General features: G+C 54.2%; 1 protein-coding gene across 1 annotated transcript in view; it reads right to left on the reverse strand.

Moving 5' to 3' along the window:
- Positions 1–7,087: 7,087 nt before the first annotated feature.
- The window catches only part of EPHB1 (EPH receptor B1), an 85,956-nt gene continuing 77,788 nt past the window's right edge, over positions 7,088–15,255 (reverse strand). The window contains exon 17 of the mRNA XM_037407055.1: positions 7,088–7,467. The gene's annotated coding sequence lies outside the window, so the exon portion shown is untranslated. The remainder of the gene's footprint in view (positions 7,468–15,255) is intronic.

Below are 15,255 nucleotides of genomic sequence, written 5' to 3' on the forward strand. Positions count from 1 at the left end.
CAAAATAAACTCACAGTGGGAAGAAAGAAGATGGAGTAATAGCACAGACCATCTGTTAGGTTTAGTATCACTAGTGCTAACTCTCAGCTTCCCAACCCATCTGATCCCAAGTGTTCCTGCAGGGTTTTCACCCTGGACAGACACTGCCCTGCGAGCTGGCTCATCCTTCCCCATCCCCTTCCCCCAGTACAGCTCTCTGTGCCTCCAGGGGCTCTGCTGAGATGTGGCTGGTGAGCAGACAAGCCCCCAGGGTGGTCCCAGGCTTCACAGGGCAGGTCCTGGCAAAGCTGGGGTCACAAGAGTTCGTACTGGCACATAACAGTATCAGCACCACACGTGGATAGGAACTTACTGGTGCCACGGTGTAATGTACTGCCCAGCGAGGAGAAAGGATGCGATGGGGAGAAAGGCGGTGATGGGGAAGGCAGCAGAGCCCAAGGGCTCTGGAGCACACAGCAGAACCTTGCTGTCTAGCCCATCCATCCAGCCGTATCTTCTCTTAATTACATTAAAATAACACTCTCCCACCTCATTTTTTATTATTAGAAATGAACAGATTTAAAGCTTTTCCCCTCAAATTATGGTTCACCTGAGTAGATAATTAAGAGACTATAAAGGAGATACATTTTTATGTGTAATTACGCCTACTTCTGCTGCTGTATCGGGGCTTCAAAAATATTTGCAAAACAACTCAAAACTTTTATTTTGTCAGTGCAATAATTGCTGCTTGTCATGGCTATCGTATGGGTGTCTCTGCTCTAATGAGAGCAGCGTCTCGCAGGCAGCTTTGCTGAAAGAGGGAGGGCGGGTGCTGGAGCTATGAAGCATCACGGGTGCGCTGCTGGCGGAACAGCTGCGCACGGTGTGACACCAAGACAGCACAGCCGCGGGCTGGCCCGGAGCTCACCCGGAGCCAAGGCTCCGCCGGGTCCAGCTTCAGAAAGGAGAAGGATATTTGTTCGCATTTTATGGGGAGACAGGAGGCTGGAGTGGGGAGGATGCTCAGACTCTTCCCCTGAACAGTACAAGGTTTGCTCCCCATTCATCATGTTAGTGGGCACACACGGGGCTGGATCTCCTCCACACACTGCTGGATGCATCTGGTTTTGTTTGGCATACTGGAGGCTCAGTACAGAACCACAGACTGGTTTGAGTTGGAAGGGACCTTTAAAGGTCATCTAGTCCATCCCCCCTGCAATGAGCAGGGACATCTTCAACTGGACCAGGTTGCTCAGAGCCCCATCCAACCTGGCCTTGAATGTTTCTGGGGATGAAGCATCTACCACCCCTCTGGGCAACTTCTTCCAGTGTTTTACCACCTTCAGTGAAAATTTTCTTCCTTCTATGTAGTCTGAATCTTCCTTCTTTTAGTTTCAAACCGTTATCCCTTGTCCTATTGCTACAAGCCCTGCTAAAAGGCTCAGTAATACCAGTGTGGGACCCAGCTGCCACCTCCCTGGGCAGGCTCGTACCCCAGGCACATGGGGACGAGGGGCAAGTCACCCACCACATGCAGGAGGCTCCTGCAGAGGAGCCGAATCTGCCCCTGTGCGGGCTGGCAGCACCCACCGTGCATGCAGCAGCAGAGCTGCGCTCACACTGCTGGCGAGAACAGGCTGGAGATGGGTGTTTGCTGCTCCTTGAGAGGCTTCCTTGGGTTTGGGGGATGCAGCCACCTCTTCCAGCAAAGAAGGGTCTCAGTTGCTGACAACTCGGCCTGTGGTGACCCTGTGGAGGCCAGCAGCTCCCTGCCAGCACCCTGCAGGCTGACACCCCCGCAGCACAGCGTGCCTGGGCTCATTAGCTTGGGCTCGGAGGCGACCTTGCTGTCACTTGGGCTGATTAGCACAGCCCAGGGCTGCGTGAGCAGCTTCAGCGCTCCCAGCCCCGAGCTGGATCCTGGCTATCGCATGCATCGCACCTCGGTTAATAAATCCTCCCCAAGCTAAAAAACAGTGCTGACCTGACATCTCCTGCCCTGGTACGCACTGCTTCTCTCCACATCCCTGGTCAAGTCAGTTGGGGCTTACCAGGAGGGAAAATCTAAAAGAAAAGGGCCCAGCAGGCAGCCCTTGCACAAGGAAACAAGAGCTGAGCACAGCAGAAAGATGCTGACTCAGCACAGTGTGAGGCCACCTGAAGAGCAAGGGAACATGGATAGCTGGGGAAGGCAAGGAGCCCAAGGGCAGCAGGAGCACTGAAGGGCACAGCGCCCGGGAAAGAGGTCCCACAGAGCAACAGATAAGGCTTGTGGCCCCTGATGCAATTCAGAAAGCAGAGAAGAACAGGGAGCAGGCTAGGACGGGATGCTGCTGCACTCCAGGCAGCTCCCGGTGCACCCCAGGCGAGCCCTGGGCTGTGGTTACAGCTACAGACAAACCTGAGCTTCGTGCCTGTGCTGGGCACAGCAGGTCCGAGACAAACAACCTTTTGGGTTTCTCCCTGACTTGTCCTGGGGAAACAAAAAACTCCCACAGTGGTGGATGAAGCTACTGAAGTGGTTTTATGCTTCACCTGGTTACACTTGGGATAAGAACTTGCGTCCATGCGCTGCCCGGTGACCCTCACCCATCAACACAGGAGCTGCGTTAAGAACAGGCTCGGCCACCTCCCAGCAGAAGCCCCCGTTGGACACGAAGCTGGGGAGCCATTGCAGACCTGGTCGGCGTGCCACGTGCACCCTCTTCTGCAGCTTTAAGGCAGATGGGCTTCCGCGAGTGCACGGGCAGCAGTCTCGTGGTGGAGTCACCACACATGATATTGCACCTGTACGTTTGCAGAGCCAAGCAGTCAAATAAATGCTAAATACAGGAGGGAAGGTGGGTCTGCCGGGAGGAAGGTTCCGCTGGGATGAAGGCTGAGTGGGGACCACCAGGACGGGGGCCAGCTCTTGGGTGAGCATCATCCACCCTCCTGCTGGGACACCCGGCACCGGCTGAGTGCCCACAGCCGCTGCAGGCAGGGTGCCCTGAACACGCCTGGTGCCAAACACCACCAGCCCACGGCACAGTGGCGCTCCTGGCCTCCCAGGGTGCTTACTTGGCTTTGAAGTTCCCAGATCTGCGCTCAAACTCACTGTGCATAACGAAGATATAATACCCCATCTCCCTCATAAGGGCATCGGGAAATAAATTCATTAGTGTTTATAAAGAACTAAGAAACTCTGATTAGAGAGCCATGGAAAAAGCCCACAAGGGAAATGAATAATTCGGTGTACAGCACTGTGCTGGGAAGGCGCGCGGTAAATAATGCATGGGCTGCGCGTGGCGCCGGGAGATAAAAGGCTTGGGAGCAGCTCCAGCGCCGTGTGCCGAGTGCGGCAGAGGTCCAGGGAGGGCAAAACATCCTCTCAGCTGGGGAAATGGATGACCACCTCGTCATGCCTGGATGGGAGGGGTCTCAAGCCAGGCAGCACCAGTACTTTGGGGTTCTGGGGAGCCCAGCTTTGCGCTTTCCACGTTCCTTCAGCGCCGGCTGGCTGGGGAGTGGGCAGCAGCCTGTGCCACGCAGGGTGCAGCAGCACGACAGGCTCCTCGCTGAGCCGCTGGGCCCCTGCCTTTAGCCCGCCTGCCTGTGGTAACCAGAAATAAGGGCTGCCCGTGCTGCTCCTAGGCCAGCTGGGCTGAGGCTAACCCCTTCCCCAGCCCCACCTGCACTGCTGCTTTGCTGCCAGGCCGGGCGGAGGGGGGCTAGCAAGGCAGCACCAGCATCCCCAGAAGGTCTGCAGGGACAGTCCCCAAGGATGGGGTGACAGCAGAGAGATGATTTCCCACTCAGGTTAACGCCAGCACCCTGGTGCACCTCATAGCAGAAAGCACTGCACACTCTTCCAGAGCCAGGCGGGTGCGAGAGGTGCTGCCAAAGGGCTGGTCCTGCAGGGAAGCATCCTGCATCCTCTCCCTTGCTGAGGGTGGGGGCAGAGGAGCCCAGCTCGCAGCAGAGGAGCAGCTCAAAGCTGCCTTCCCTCCTGCCCAAATCACAGGAGGTGGACCCCTTTGCTCAGTTAGCTTGGTGAGAGCATGTTAATGGGGGCTTCATGCAAAATGCCCAGAGAAATCCACTGCGGAGGAGAGGTGTTGCAAGCCGAAGCTGTTGCTATCGATTTGCTCATCTCCTTGCTCGTCATGCCCAAGGGTGCCACATAGATGATGCTGTGGGCAATCCCTGCGCAGAGATGCGCAGATGTCCTCATGCCAGCGCGTGAGCAGAAACAATTGCATCAAGGAGTTGCCCAACCAGCTCTGGAACGGAGCTGGGGGTTTCAATTCCTGGCGCTGGCGCTGGCTTTTGGGTGGCCATGCAGTTTTAATCAAGGTGGTAACTGGAAACCAGCTAAAAGCAATTAAATGGAGTAAATCCTGCCCTGTCCTGAGCACCTTGGGGCACAGGGAGGATGTGAGCTGTGCATGTGTGTGGCTGTGCACGCACACACACGTCGGTGCATGTCACTTAGGTGTATGTGGTGTGACCTGATAAACAAGCAATTTGGCTGGCAACAGGAGGTGGCTTTCTCAAAAGCATCCCTGAAAACCTCTCCCACAGGGTCTGGAGGAGATTTCAACACAGCAGCAGCCTCAGCCCTGCTCCATCCGAGTCCTCCTGGCTCCATCCTCCAGGAAAAACCCAGCACTTTTAACAGGCGTGTGGCATCTCCAGTAATTCCAGCAGATGATGTCATTTAACACGGGTTGGCACATAACTTCATAATCGGACCATATTGCTCCAATTACAATTTAGCCTATAGTCCTCTTGGGCTTGTCTTTTATTTGTCTTTCATTGCCAAGCGCAGGATGGAGGGGAGGTGGGAGAGGACTGGGAACCTGTGTGCCTCAGACCTCCCCCTCCTTCACTGCCACGTCTCTGCGCAGCCGATACCTTCCTGGCCAGGGCTGTCCTCAGCCCAGAGCTCTCCCTTGTTTGCAGGGAGCAGCTTGCCCCTCAGCGATGGAGTAAGAGCAAGTGTCTTCCACCAGACCCCCCAGTTGAACCCCGCTGGGGGCAGCCCTCCCCATTGCACCCCACGGAGCATCGTGCCTCCCGTGTCGAGAGCAGTCCCGGCTCAGTTTTCTGCTTGCAGTGGTGTAAATCAGGAGTTACTCTACTGACGGTGATTGAGTTAGGCTGGCATCAAGCTGGTGTGTCAGAGTATCAGGTATATTGAAATTTCTGGGAGCTGCTGCAGAGTAATTGGAGCCAACATGCTGCTTCCATTTTTCAAACCTGAGAGCCATGAAGGAAAGATTTTTCATTTTAAGAGTTAGTCTCTGCTTCGGCTGTGACAGCCGCCTGTGTCTATATTCAAAGCTCAGGGAAAGTTTTTTTGGACTCTGTGGGGCCTGGGTAAAAGACATCTCATTCCAGCTGGGATGCAGGTGAAACTGGTGGCTGGGAAAAGGGACAGAGGGGCCAGAGCCCGCAGCTGTATGCACCGGTCCGAGGGAGGTGAGGGTCCGTCTGGCCGGCCCCAGGCCAGGATGCTGCCGGCCAGCACAGGACCAGCCCCAAGCCGGGCTCTGCTGAGCGGCTCCGGGCTCCGGCAGCGACCCCGCGCAGCTGCCGCCCTTCCGAGCCCATTAAAGCATCAAACTGTCAGCAGGGCTCCTCCAGACCCTATTAAAAGGCTATTCCCAGGCAAGCTGCTTTGGGAATGTTAAGCACAGGCTGTAAATGTCTTTAGGTTATTTAAGGGGAAAACCTCGGGGCGACCTGTCTAAGGGATACACTTCCCTGCGCCCCAAATCCCAGGGGGGTCAAGCAACATGAATGTTCATTTAAAGCACACCAGTAGCCCATTAAATCAAGTATCTACTCAACTTAATACACACAAACAATTTCAGCTCTGCCCTCCATCAGCCGCTGCCTGTTTGCATCTTGCATGTCCGAAGACCTGCCAGGAGGCTGGATTTTTATGGCAGAGGCACTTCTGGTTTCATTTGTCAAGATGGGCTTGGAAAAAAAAAAAAAAATAAAAATTCCCCAAAACATCCAAAACCCCAGTTACTCTGGAGTTGCCATTCTTCCCCTGCGTACAGCGTGAGGCAAAGCTCACTGTGCGTGTGAGCCCAGGGCAGCAGAGTCCTGCCTGCAGGGACCTGGAGCCGTCACTGCGAGCACGTGGAACTCACTTGCTCAAAACCCCCTAAAGTACCCCCCTCCCCCCAGCAATTAATGGCCCTGGAGACCAGCAAGAAGTCAGAGACCTCCCGACAGCAGGCGTGAGAAAGCCCCGCATCAGCAATACGGCTGATCTGAGATGACAGGGCAGCAGGGCGCGGGGGGACGTGCCAGCCCCAGCTGCGGTGGAACCAGCGGCCGCCTCCCTCCCTGTAAGATCACCCCAACAGCACGGGCCATGGGAAGCCCGCACCCCCATCTCCAAAGCCCTCTCAGCAGCAGCTCCGCTTTCTGAACCCCAGACACCTGGGGTCGTTGCGTATTTCTAGACCTATCCCTTTACAAAACGTTCCCGTTTTAGCCCTCGCCGCCAGCCGGACACTGCTCCCTGGGGTCACCCAGCGCCAGCGGGGTCAGCTGCCCTCAGGTGGCATCACCTGGATGGGCTGTGGGGTCCCCGCTGGATAAAATGCCCGAGTGTAGCTGATGCAAAAGGAAGAATCCATTGTCATGCCATCATTTACAGTAATCCTTCAGGCAACCAGGTTCAAGCTGAGCACGGCCTCTCAACGGACAGGCTCCAGCAAGACAGGGGAAGCCAGGAGCCGCCACGCTCCCCCAGTGCAGACGGCATTTTCATCCCAGTCAGTGCTTCCAGCGTGGCTTCTCTGAGCGATTGCACATGAGGGCTTTGAAACGTACTTCGTGGAAAAACCCGTGCCAAGAAAATTCCTTCTCCTGGCTTTCCGCAGCAAGCAAACTCTGATAGGGATCGCCGAGAATAAAGTCACTTCATTTACAAACCAGAGAGCCAAATCTGATAGACATCAAAATTCGAGGTAAGTCAAGGAGCGATGGAGCACTGCCAGTTCCCCAAATGAATATTCATGGCAAATATTCACCCAGCTCCAAGCTGAAGAGAAACCGGCAGCAGAAAGGCTACCCCTGGGAAGAGGAAGGAGAGGGATCGGGCTTATTTCATCATTTTTATTGAGTGCAATTTTCTCTTTAGTACAATATTCTCTGAAAGTTACTGTTACAAACTCTGACAATTTCAACACAATCAACAAATTGGTGGAAGGCTGGGGAGGGGTGGGGGGAGGAGGGCAAAAAAAATTACAAGGGTTGAAATCTTTTACAGACATCTCACTGGTTATGTACAGGACAGGGTACGGCTGGCTGGCCCAGGGCACGCCGCGGCTCGGGGGGGACAGGGCTGCCGGGGCACTGTGGACACCTCCCAGATCAGCATCATCTCATGGTGGCAGGGAGGTGGGGGGAGCGGTCCCTGGGGACCGGTGTCAATCCCCTCTCTGGTGCTGCTGCCCGGCTGCAATGCTGGACTCAACGCCCCTGCAAGGCAAGAGGGAGGGAAACAAAAAGCGGGTGAGAATAAACACGTCCTGTGCCGGGAGATGGTGCACCTCCCCAAAAACACAGGCTGCTCCTTCGCAGCTGGGACCCGCCACAACCCGGCCGGTGAGTTCTGCACCCAGCGAAACCCAAAGACTTCTCACGACAGATACAGCCTCTCTAAAAAAAAAAAAACCCAAACCAAAACTAAAAACCAACCCACAAAAAGCAGCGATTAATTAATATGCTGTCAGAAAAGTGATGATTTCACTGAAAGCTCTCAATTTTTCCTCAGGGGAAAAAAAAAAGAATGGAAGAGACGTGTTTCTTTGTGAAGCCGAGATGCTTCAGAGAGCAGAGGCTGAGACTTGACTTTGGGGGTGGGAGAGTTACCATGTCCCCCAGCAGTGAAGATGTTCCCCATGCCCCACCCTGCAATATGAGCATCCCCCCGGTCTAAAGCGAAAGCAAACTACCAGGCACCATGAAATCACTTTTTCCAATGTAAAACAAAAAAATAGCCATTTTTCGCTGCTGCTGGGGGGGAAGCCAGAAGCTCTCCGAACCAGAAGAGCAGCCCCAGGAGCGCCTCCTTCTCTCCCTGCAACCAAGAAGTGCCGCGCAGCAGCAAAATCCCATTATTTAGCCATTTCATAGAGGCAAAGATGCTTTTAATATACAATTGCACCTTGGAAACATAAAGGTGCCACATTAAATAACAAAGCAATTGACCGCTGTGTCCCTTTGCTGGGCCACCAATAACTGGGGCTCACTGGTGTTAATTATTGCTGGGCGTCTCTCTGCCTCTCCAAATACACCAATGCTTTCAAAAAACAACTCCAGCTGTGTCTGACATTTCAGTCCTATTAAAATTCATCATTCTCCTGAATGAAAATAGTTTTTTTAGCAAACCCAGGTAGTAATGAAACTTTTATTTAGTAATTTAGTGTTTGGCAGAAAAAGGGGCAGGGGAGAAAGAATAAGAGAAATTGAGATTATCTTAAAAACAAAAAAAAAAAAAAAAAAAGAAAAAAGAGCTTCAACTGGGGGAAAAGATATCACTGTGCATTTCTTATGCACTGGGGTCCATTTTCAGTGCCTCGCTTGGAGACTGGGTCTCACAGCTCCCATTAATGTTAATGGGAGCAGAACAGCTAAACGGCTGGAAAAAAAATCGACAACAGAAGTTCCAATAATGTTTTACAAAAGGCAGCAGATGCAGGGCACAGCAGACGACGCTGAACACGCTGCTGAGCCGGGCAGGTCCTCGGGGACCGGCGTAAATCAAGGTGGTTGCACCCAGGTCGGTGGGGTGACGGTGATTTATATCAGCTGCAGGTTTGGCCACATTAAAGCTGAAGCCGAGCGATGGCTCCGGCCGCGGGCGCTGCTCCCGGCTCTGCCACCGCCTTCCCCCGTGGCCTTTCCCAGCTCATTCAGCCACAGCCACCCAACCCGCCCGGCTGCAGCGGGGCCAGGAAGGGTTTGGGGGTTTGCAATGCCCTGGGGAGCCTGCGCCTTCCCTGGCAGGGTGGCTGGTGGGGCAGCTCTGCCACGGCGCCTGCAGCTCACCCCTTCGTCCTGGCAAAAATGATCTGGGAGCAGCTACCGATGATTTGGGCCGATCCCAAAGGATCGACTCCAAAGGACCTGAGGGACAGGTCATGAGCAGCTGGGGGAGGACAGGGAGGGGGCAGCACGGTCCAGCATCCCCCAGGTATGCAGCCACCGAATCACCCCCCACACTGCACACCCTCCTCCCCGTGCTTCAGCATGGGAGCCCCTGCAAAGCAGCGTGGCATGGAGGGCGTTGATCTCAGCCTGTAAGTGTTGGTGTCACACAAACAGCAATAAAAAGGCCACGTTCCTGAGATGAGAAGGCATCCCATAAGGGAAGGTGTTATCAGCACCAGCGCGGCCGTAGGGGAGCAAACGGTGTGGTTGGGGTGCAGGCAGCGTGCTGGCCTTGGGGCGCTCTCCCCTTCCACTCCCATGGGAATGGGGCAGCCTGGGCAGAACCGCAAATACCCGAAGCGATCAAAGGATGGATAGCACTGCAAACCCAGCTGCGTTCCCGAGCGCTGCCGTGGAAAAGGGGAGCAGCAGGTGGGAGCGGGAACGGGATGGAGGCACGCGCAGAGCTGCCCCCAGCTCTGGGAGCGCCCCAAAGCCATCCCCGTATCACCAAAGGCTCCTGCACGGCCTCCCCGTGCATGGCCCAGCCGCTGCCCTCACCCAGCCCTTCTGCAAAGGGGAGTCACACCTCACCACCGCTCCCCTGGGACAGCGGGGCAGGGGTCTCCCAGGGCCCCGTCCCCATCCACGCACCACCACGGTCGGGACACAGCGCTGCTGCCTGGGCACTAACCCCAGCCTGAAGGCGGGAGGCTGAGCCCCCGACTGCCAGCAGCCTCTGGCTGTGGACCTCCCCCCCCCCCCCCCCAAATATTTAGGCTGGGGAATCTGGAAGAAGTTCACCCAAAGTGTGGTGGGGAAAAATAAACAAACTGAAGTGGGCACATTTGGCAGCCACCTGTCCATGAAGCCCCCGCAAGGCCCCAGCCCACGTTTCTGACGCGAGGCTCACCTTGCTCCTTAGACAGCACTTGGCATGGTCTGCACCTCCCACCGTCAGCCCCGCTTGGTGCTAATTAGCATTGATAATTGCACTGATGGCAACCGTAATTTTCCTGCCCTCCCTCCCCTACCTTCACGCTAGGGTTCAATTGCCTAATGAGACCCCTGAGGATAATCATCAAGAGAGGAGCAGGTTCACCCGCACTGCAACGTCAGCTCCTGGGCACCATGTGGGGCTGGGAGAGCAGAGAAAGGAAAGCCACAGCTGGGGCTGGTGGACGGGGAAAGCTGCTGAGCCTTGTTTACTTGGGGACACAGAGAAAAGTTCACTCCAATTAATTTTTTTAAGTGGATAGGCATTAATCCCCTACACTTATCTAGAATTAACGCAGCCTTAAGTAGATTTTTGCCTAATCCACTTCCACATCTGCCCCAAAAGGGCACATCTGTTTTGGGAACAAACGGAGTTCAGCTAATCCACTTAAAATTCAGGCGGCTGGTTTGTTCAGATTAACCTCCCCCAGCACCTCCCCTCCAGAGATGGGCCAGGAGCCCTCAGCACCATCCTGCCTCTGCCACCAGCAGGGCCACCCCATCCACGGTCACCTCGCCCAGCAATGCAGCTGGCTTCCCCGCCGCTTGCTGTCTGTGTGTCAGGGTCTGCCGGGACCCGGTGACACCCCTCAACCAGCCGCTGCAGCAGGGGACGGGCAGCCAAGGGCTTCATGGCGTTTTAAATGCCAGCGGCCAGAGGAAGGAGAGCAGAAGTAGCGGAGAAGCTCAGACACTGATGGGGAGGGAGCGGGCAGCTCTGCCTAGGCTGGAGGGATGTTCACGATGCTGTTCCATGGAGGACAGCCAGAGAAAGTGGATGGATGGCCCTGGGACACCGTCCCCAGAGCAGCTCTGACAATCCAGAAAGGCCCAGATGAAGGGCACCATGGTCACCATAGGCAGATGTGCTCTCCTCCCCAGCACCGATCTACTTCTTTGACATGAGCCAAGAGATGAGATTTAATGCCTTGGATACTTACAGTCCCCAAAGGCAGTGCCTGGTTCCCACCTCACATCCCCTTCCACCATAAAAAGCAGACGAGGCCCTCTCCTGACCAGAGCAGCCATGCCCGCTCTCCTTTCCATGCCCAATCCTGGGATAGCAACACAGCCCATCAGGGTCCAACGACATGGACACGAGCCAGGGGACCTCCCTGAGACACAGATGCAGAACCAAAGCCCAAGGGCATAAAAATGGGAGAGCGCAACATGACAGCAGCTCTCACACCTCCCAGAGACAGGGTCTGGAGGAGGCTGAGCTCAGCTGGGACAGGCACAGCCATTCCCCCTGGGCAGGAGGGTTAGACTAGATGACCTTGACAGGTCCCTTCCAACCTAAACTAATCCTATGGAAAACATAAGCTAGAACAGGAGCAATGGAGAAACCACCGATGGGATGAAACAACTCGCTACGGGGGTCCCATCGGTGTGGACTTTGCTTCTCCTCTGTCATCGCTCAAGAAGTTTCTGGCTGTTCCAAAATTGAGAGGAGACTCACTGGGAAGTACCAGAGGTCTCCTTCAGGCTCTTTGAAAATAATCTGGAAGGCACCCAAGCTGTAATTAGATCAGCATTCACCCTGGCAGGATCTTTCATAGAAGAGGCACCAAAGGAGATGATGACACAGGCATTAAACAACCCCCTGCAGCTCCCCATGCAGAGGGGACGTTACGGGAGCAGGAGACACACAGCACCTGGATGAGTGCACAGGCGGGATGTGAAACCCCGGCCCCAACCACCCCCATTTCCATCTGCACTTTAACAAGGACAGGTGGCCTTGGAGCGATGTTAATGCTTCCGAGAGCTTGAAAATCTGCCACAGGGTCTGTAAATCCATTCCTCATCTAAGAAACTGATTGATCCTTTCTTTTTTTTTTTTTTGAAGTCAAATTCAATGTTTAGGTGCAATGATTTCCAAGTGAACAGAGAGTGGCTCAAATGTATCGGCAGCTTTTATGGATCAAAGGCAAAAGCCTTAATTCAGACCCTAACGAAAGCAAATGTATCTATCCCCATCACAAAACAAAGGTGGTGGTGATGCAAAAATAAACCTTCATAGGTGATGCCCAATGACCTACTCTGGGCCATGGGCCAGCTGTGATGCTCGCCTGGCTCCCACAAGGATGTCCTCGGATGGCAGGCAGGGATGCAGGCAGGGATGCAGGCAGGGATGCAACAGCTTTATCGACAAGACCTCTGCAAACCAGCCCCAAAACAACCCTTCCCTCGCTCCGAATCAAACAGCCCGGAGCAGCATCCTCCACACCAGCTCATCGGGAAGACGCCATCGCCCTGCAGAAGAGCAGAAAGCAGAAGAGGAGAGATCCCGCGGGGCTCGGGCTTGTGTGCAGGGAGTTCCTGGAGCAGAGGGAGGAGAAGGGAAGGGGGACGGGGGGTCGACAGCCCTGTTTTCTCCTAGGGGAAGGAGCACTACAAGCACCAAAAGCTGACAGGCTCAGAAATAATGGTCTGTCGGTCTTATTTAAAAACCAGCTGCCTGCTGTTTTCATCGCAAGCCCTGCTCTGACTTGCAGCAACATTTAAAATTAAATATACATAAGTGCTTTCAAAGAACTGTTAATTCGAAGGTCATTAAATGGCGTAAAATACACTCCTTTTTTTTTTCCTAGAAAGAGGCACATAATAATGCTATTAATACGTTCTGCTCTTCCACATTCAAAAGCTCCCTCTTGCCTTGGATGTGCGAGTGGCTGAGTTCACCTTCGCTTGCAGTGGCACAACATCTCATTTTAATTACTGCTATTGAGAAAGCTGCTGCTGCTGCCGCCTCCTCCATCGTGCATGGCACAGCCCGCCAGGGATGGGGCTGTATAAAAGACAGGGCAAAGCCCAGGGGGAAACAATACAGCTGAATTGCCAAGGGGGATTTTGGTGGGGGGATGAGGGGAGCAACACAGCAGGGCTGGCACCGGAGGACGGACGCAGGAGGGGGCAATGTGAGGCCAGCTGGCAACACCCAGTCCAGACGTGACCATCTCACCCATCGGTTCTCACACCAAGACCATGGCCCAAGCTTAGAGAAGGGTTTTTGTAGCAAAAATCCCTTTTTTGATGTAACGCTACATGCAAAAAAGACAAAGCTGACAGAGACACAAAAAAAAAAAACCTAAAAAGGACACAAAAGGGCTGAGGTTTTTGCAGTTGCCATAGAAACGTAGAGAAGCTGACAACTGCAAAACGCTTCCCTGAAAGGATGGGATCAGGGTGAGCGTGAGGTGGGCTCACTCAGAGGTGACCTGGGCGAGCGGCCACATCTCCGTGCAGTGCAGAGATGGGATGCAGCCAGAGGAGCAAGGAGTCACAGCCGTGTTTCCACTAGCAGAGGTGGCCAGGGGCCAGGATCCGTCCCGGTGGGGTCCCCCAGCAAAGGGCACCTCCCAGAACTAGTACATGGCAGATGAACCCACCAGAACCCTGTATGATGGATGAAACCCAGCCTGGAGGAAAGGTCTGTGGGGTGCGTTCACTTTGATCAGAAATGCCTATTTCTTCTTTTTATTTCTGTGCAAATCAAAACTTTGGGGGAGGGGGGGAGGGTGTTAAAGAAATTTTTGAGCTATCCCTTTCCCTTTGGGATTGAAGAAAGGAACTCCAACACCAACCACAGCACTGATCAGGTGTGAAACGGGAGCTTCCATTTTTAGACCACAGTTAGCGACTTCATTTTTCTTCTTTTTTTTCACTGGTTCTTTCCCACATTTGGCAGAGCCCCTCAGTGTTGGCAAAGCACCTAACGGATCCAAACCTGCATCACTCCTCAGTCCACAGAAACACAGCAGTAGCTGTAAGAGACAGCCTCCTGCCTCAGGTCCCACCGCTGCCTGCAGCTTCACACCCCGTCTCTGCACAGGGCAAAGCCAGAGCATCTCGACCACTTCTCCATGACATCACTAATGCAGGAGACTTCTTAAATGACCTGGACAGTGCAGTCACACAGCTATTGCCAAGGGCCCAGGAGTCTCCTGTTGATGCAGAGAAGCAAATATTGGCAGACAGCCTTGACTTAATCAGCACCTCTTCGATGGTGCCCTGCACCTCCTACTCCAGCAAAAGCCTCCTCCTTGGCATCTGAGAAAGGAAAAGAAGGGCCAGTCCAAAGACACACAACTCCGCTGTCATGGCCAGACAGGGATGACGCTGTCACTCCTGGACAGTAAAGTTTCCCAGGTTGTGAAACACCTTTTCCTTGAAAGAGCAAGCTCTAAAGAAGTAAAATGGTCTGTTAGAAGTGTTCTGAATTTTTTATGTTTGGGGTTTTTTTTTTTCCAGAAAAAGCAAAAATCAAACATTACTGTTTTGCACTTTCCCCTTTGTTTTCCATCAGATAGAAAACTGACAGCTTTTGGTGAAATCTTCCCTTTGGGATGAAATGCCTTTTACTGAAAGGCAGGAGAGGAGGTGGCCCTCCCTCAGGTATCATCTTGATGGGGACCTCCTTGGCCAGCTCATCACCCAGGGGAGCTGTTTGCACCACCTTCAGTCTCCTTGTTCAGCCCTGAGCACCATCAGCCTGCTGCTGGGCTCTCGCATGACCCTGGAGGGGATGTCTCCAGGTCCCTGAGCCACTGCTGGTGGACTCACCCTGCTGACCCAGCACAAGGCAGAGATACCACCTTTGCGGAGAGAACGGGTTAGAAGAAGTGGGATATGGAAATCACTTGCCACGCCACAGCACAGGAGGCATCAGATGTTGGCCAGCTGGGAAAAAGCATCAAGGTGGAAAGACCAACAGCCCTGGTATTGCCAATGGGCACTGGTGCGGCCACATGTCACCTCTTGAGGGGACTTGCCACCCTGACCTCCTGCTGATCTCCCTATGGGTGAGATTCGGGTGGTGCACGAAACTTCTCTGGGGCTGAGAGTGGTCTGGAAGGCATCACCTCCAAGGATGATGGCATCAGCATCTTCACCCAGCCCACGGAGCATGGGAGAGACTGCATGAGGCTAGACCCGACACAGCCCTCAACTCACACCGCAGCCCCGTTTTTCCTTGCCTTCCAGCCAAAAAGAAGAGTGGGCGAGTGCCGGGCTGAGTTAGCCATCATCAGGGTGTAACGAGGGTTTGGAAGGCATCCCACAAGTTTTAAGAGGTCAGGGTGAACCCTCCCATTCCCTGCGCTGTGCAAACACCGTGCC

The sequence above is a fragment of the Falco rusticolus genome, chromosome 13 (genome assembly GCF_015220075.1).
Source record: "Falco rusticolus isolate bFalRus1 chromosome 13, bFalRus1.pri, whole genome shotgun sequence".
Lineage (NCBI taxonomy): Eukaryota > Metazoa > Chordata > Aves > Falconiformes > Falconidae > Falco > Falco rusticolus.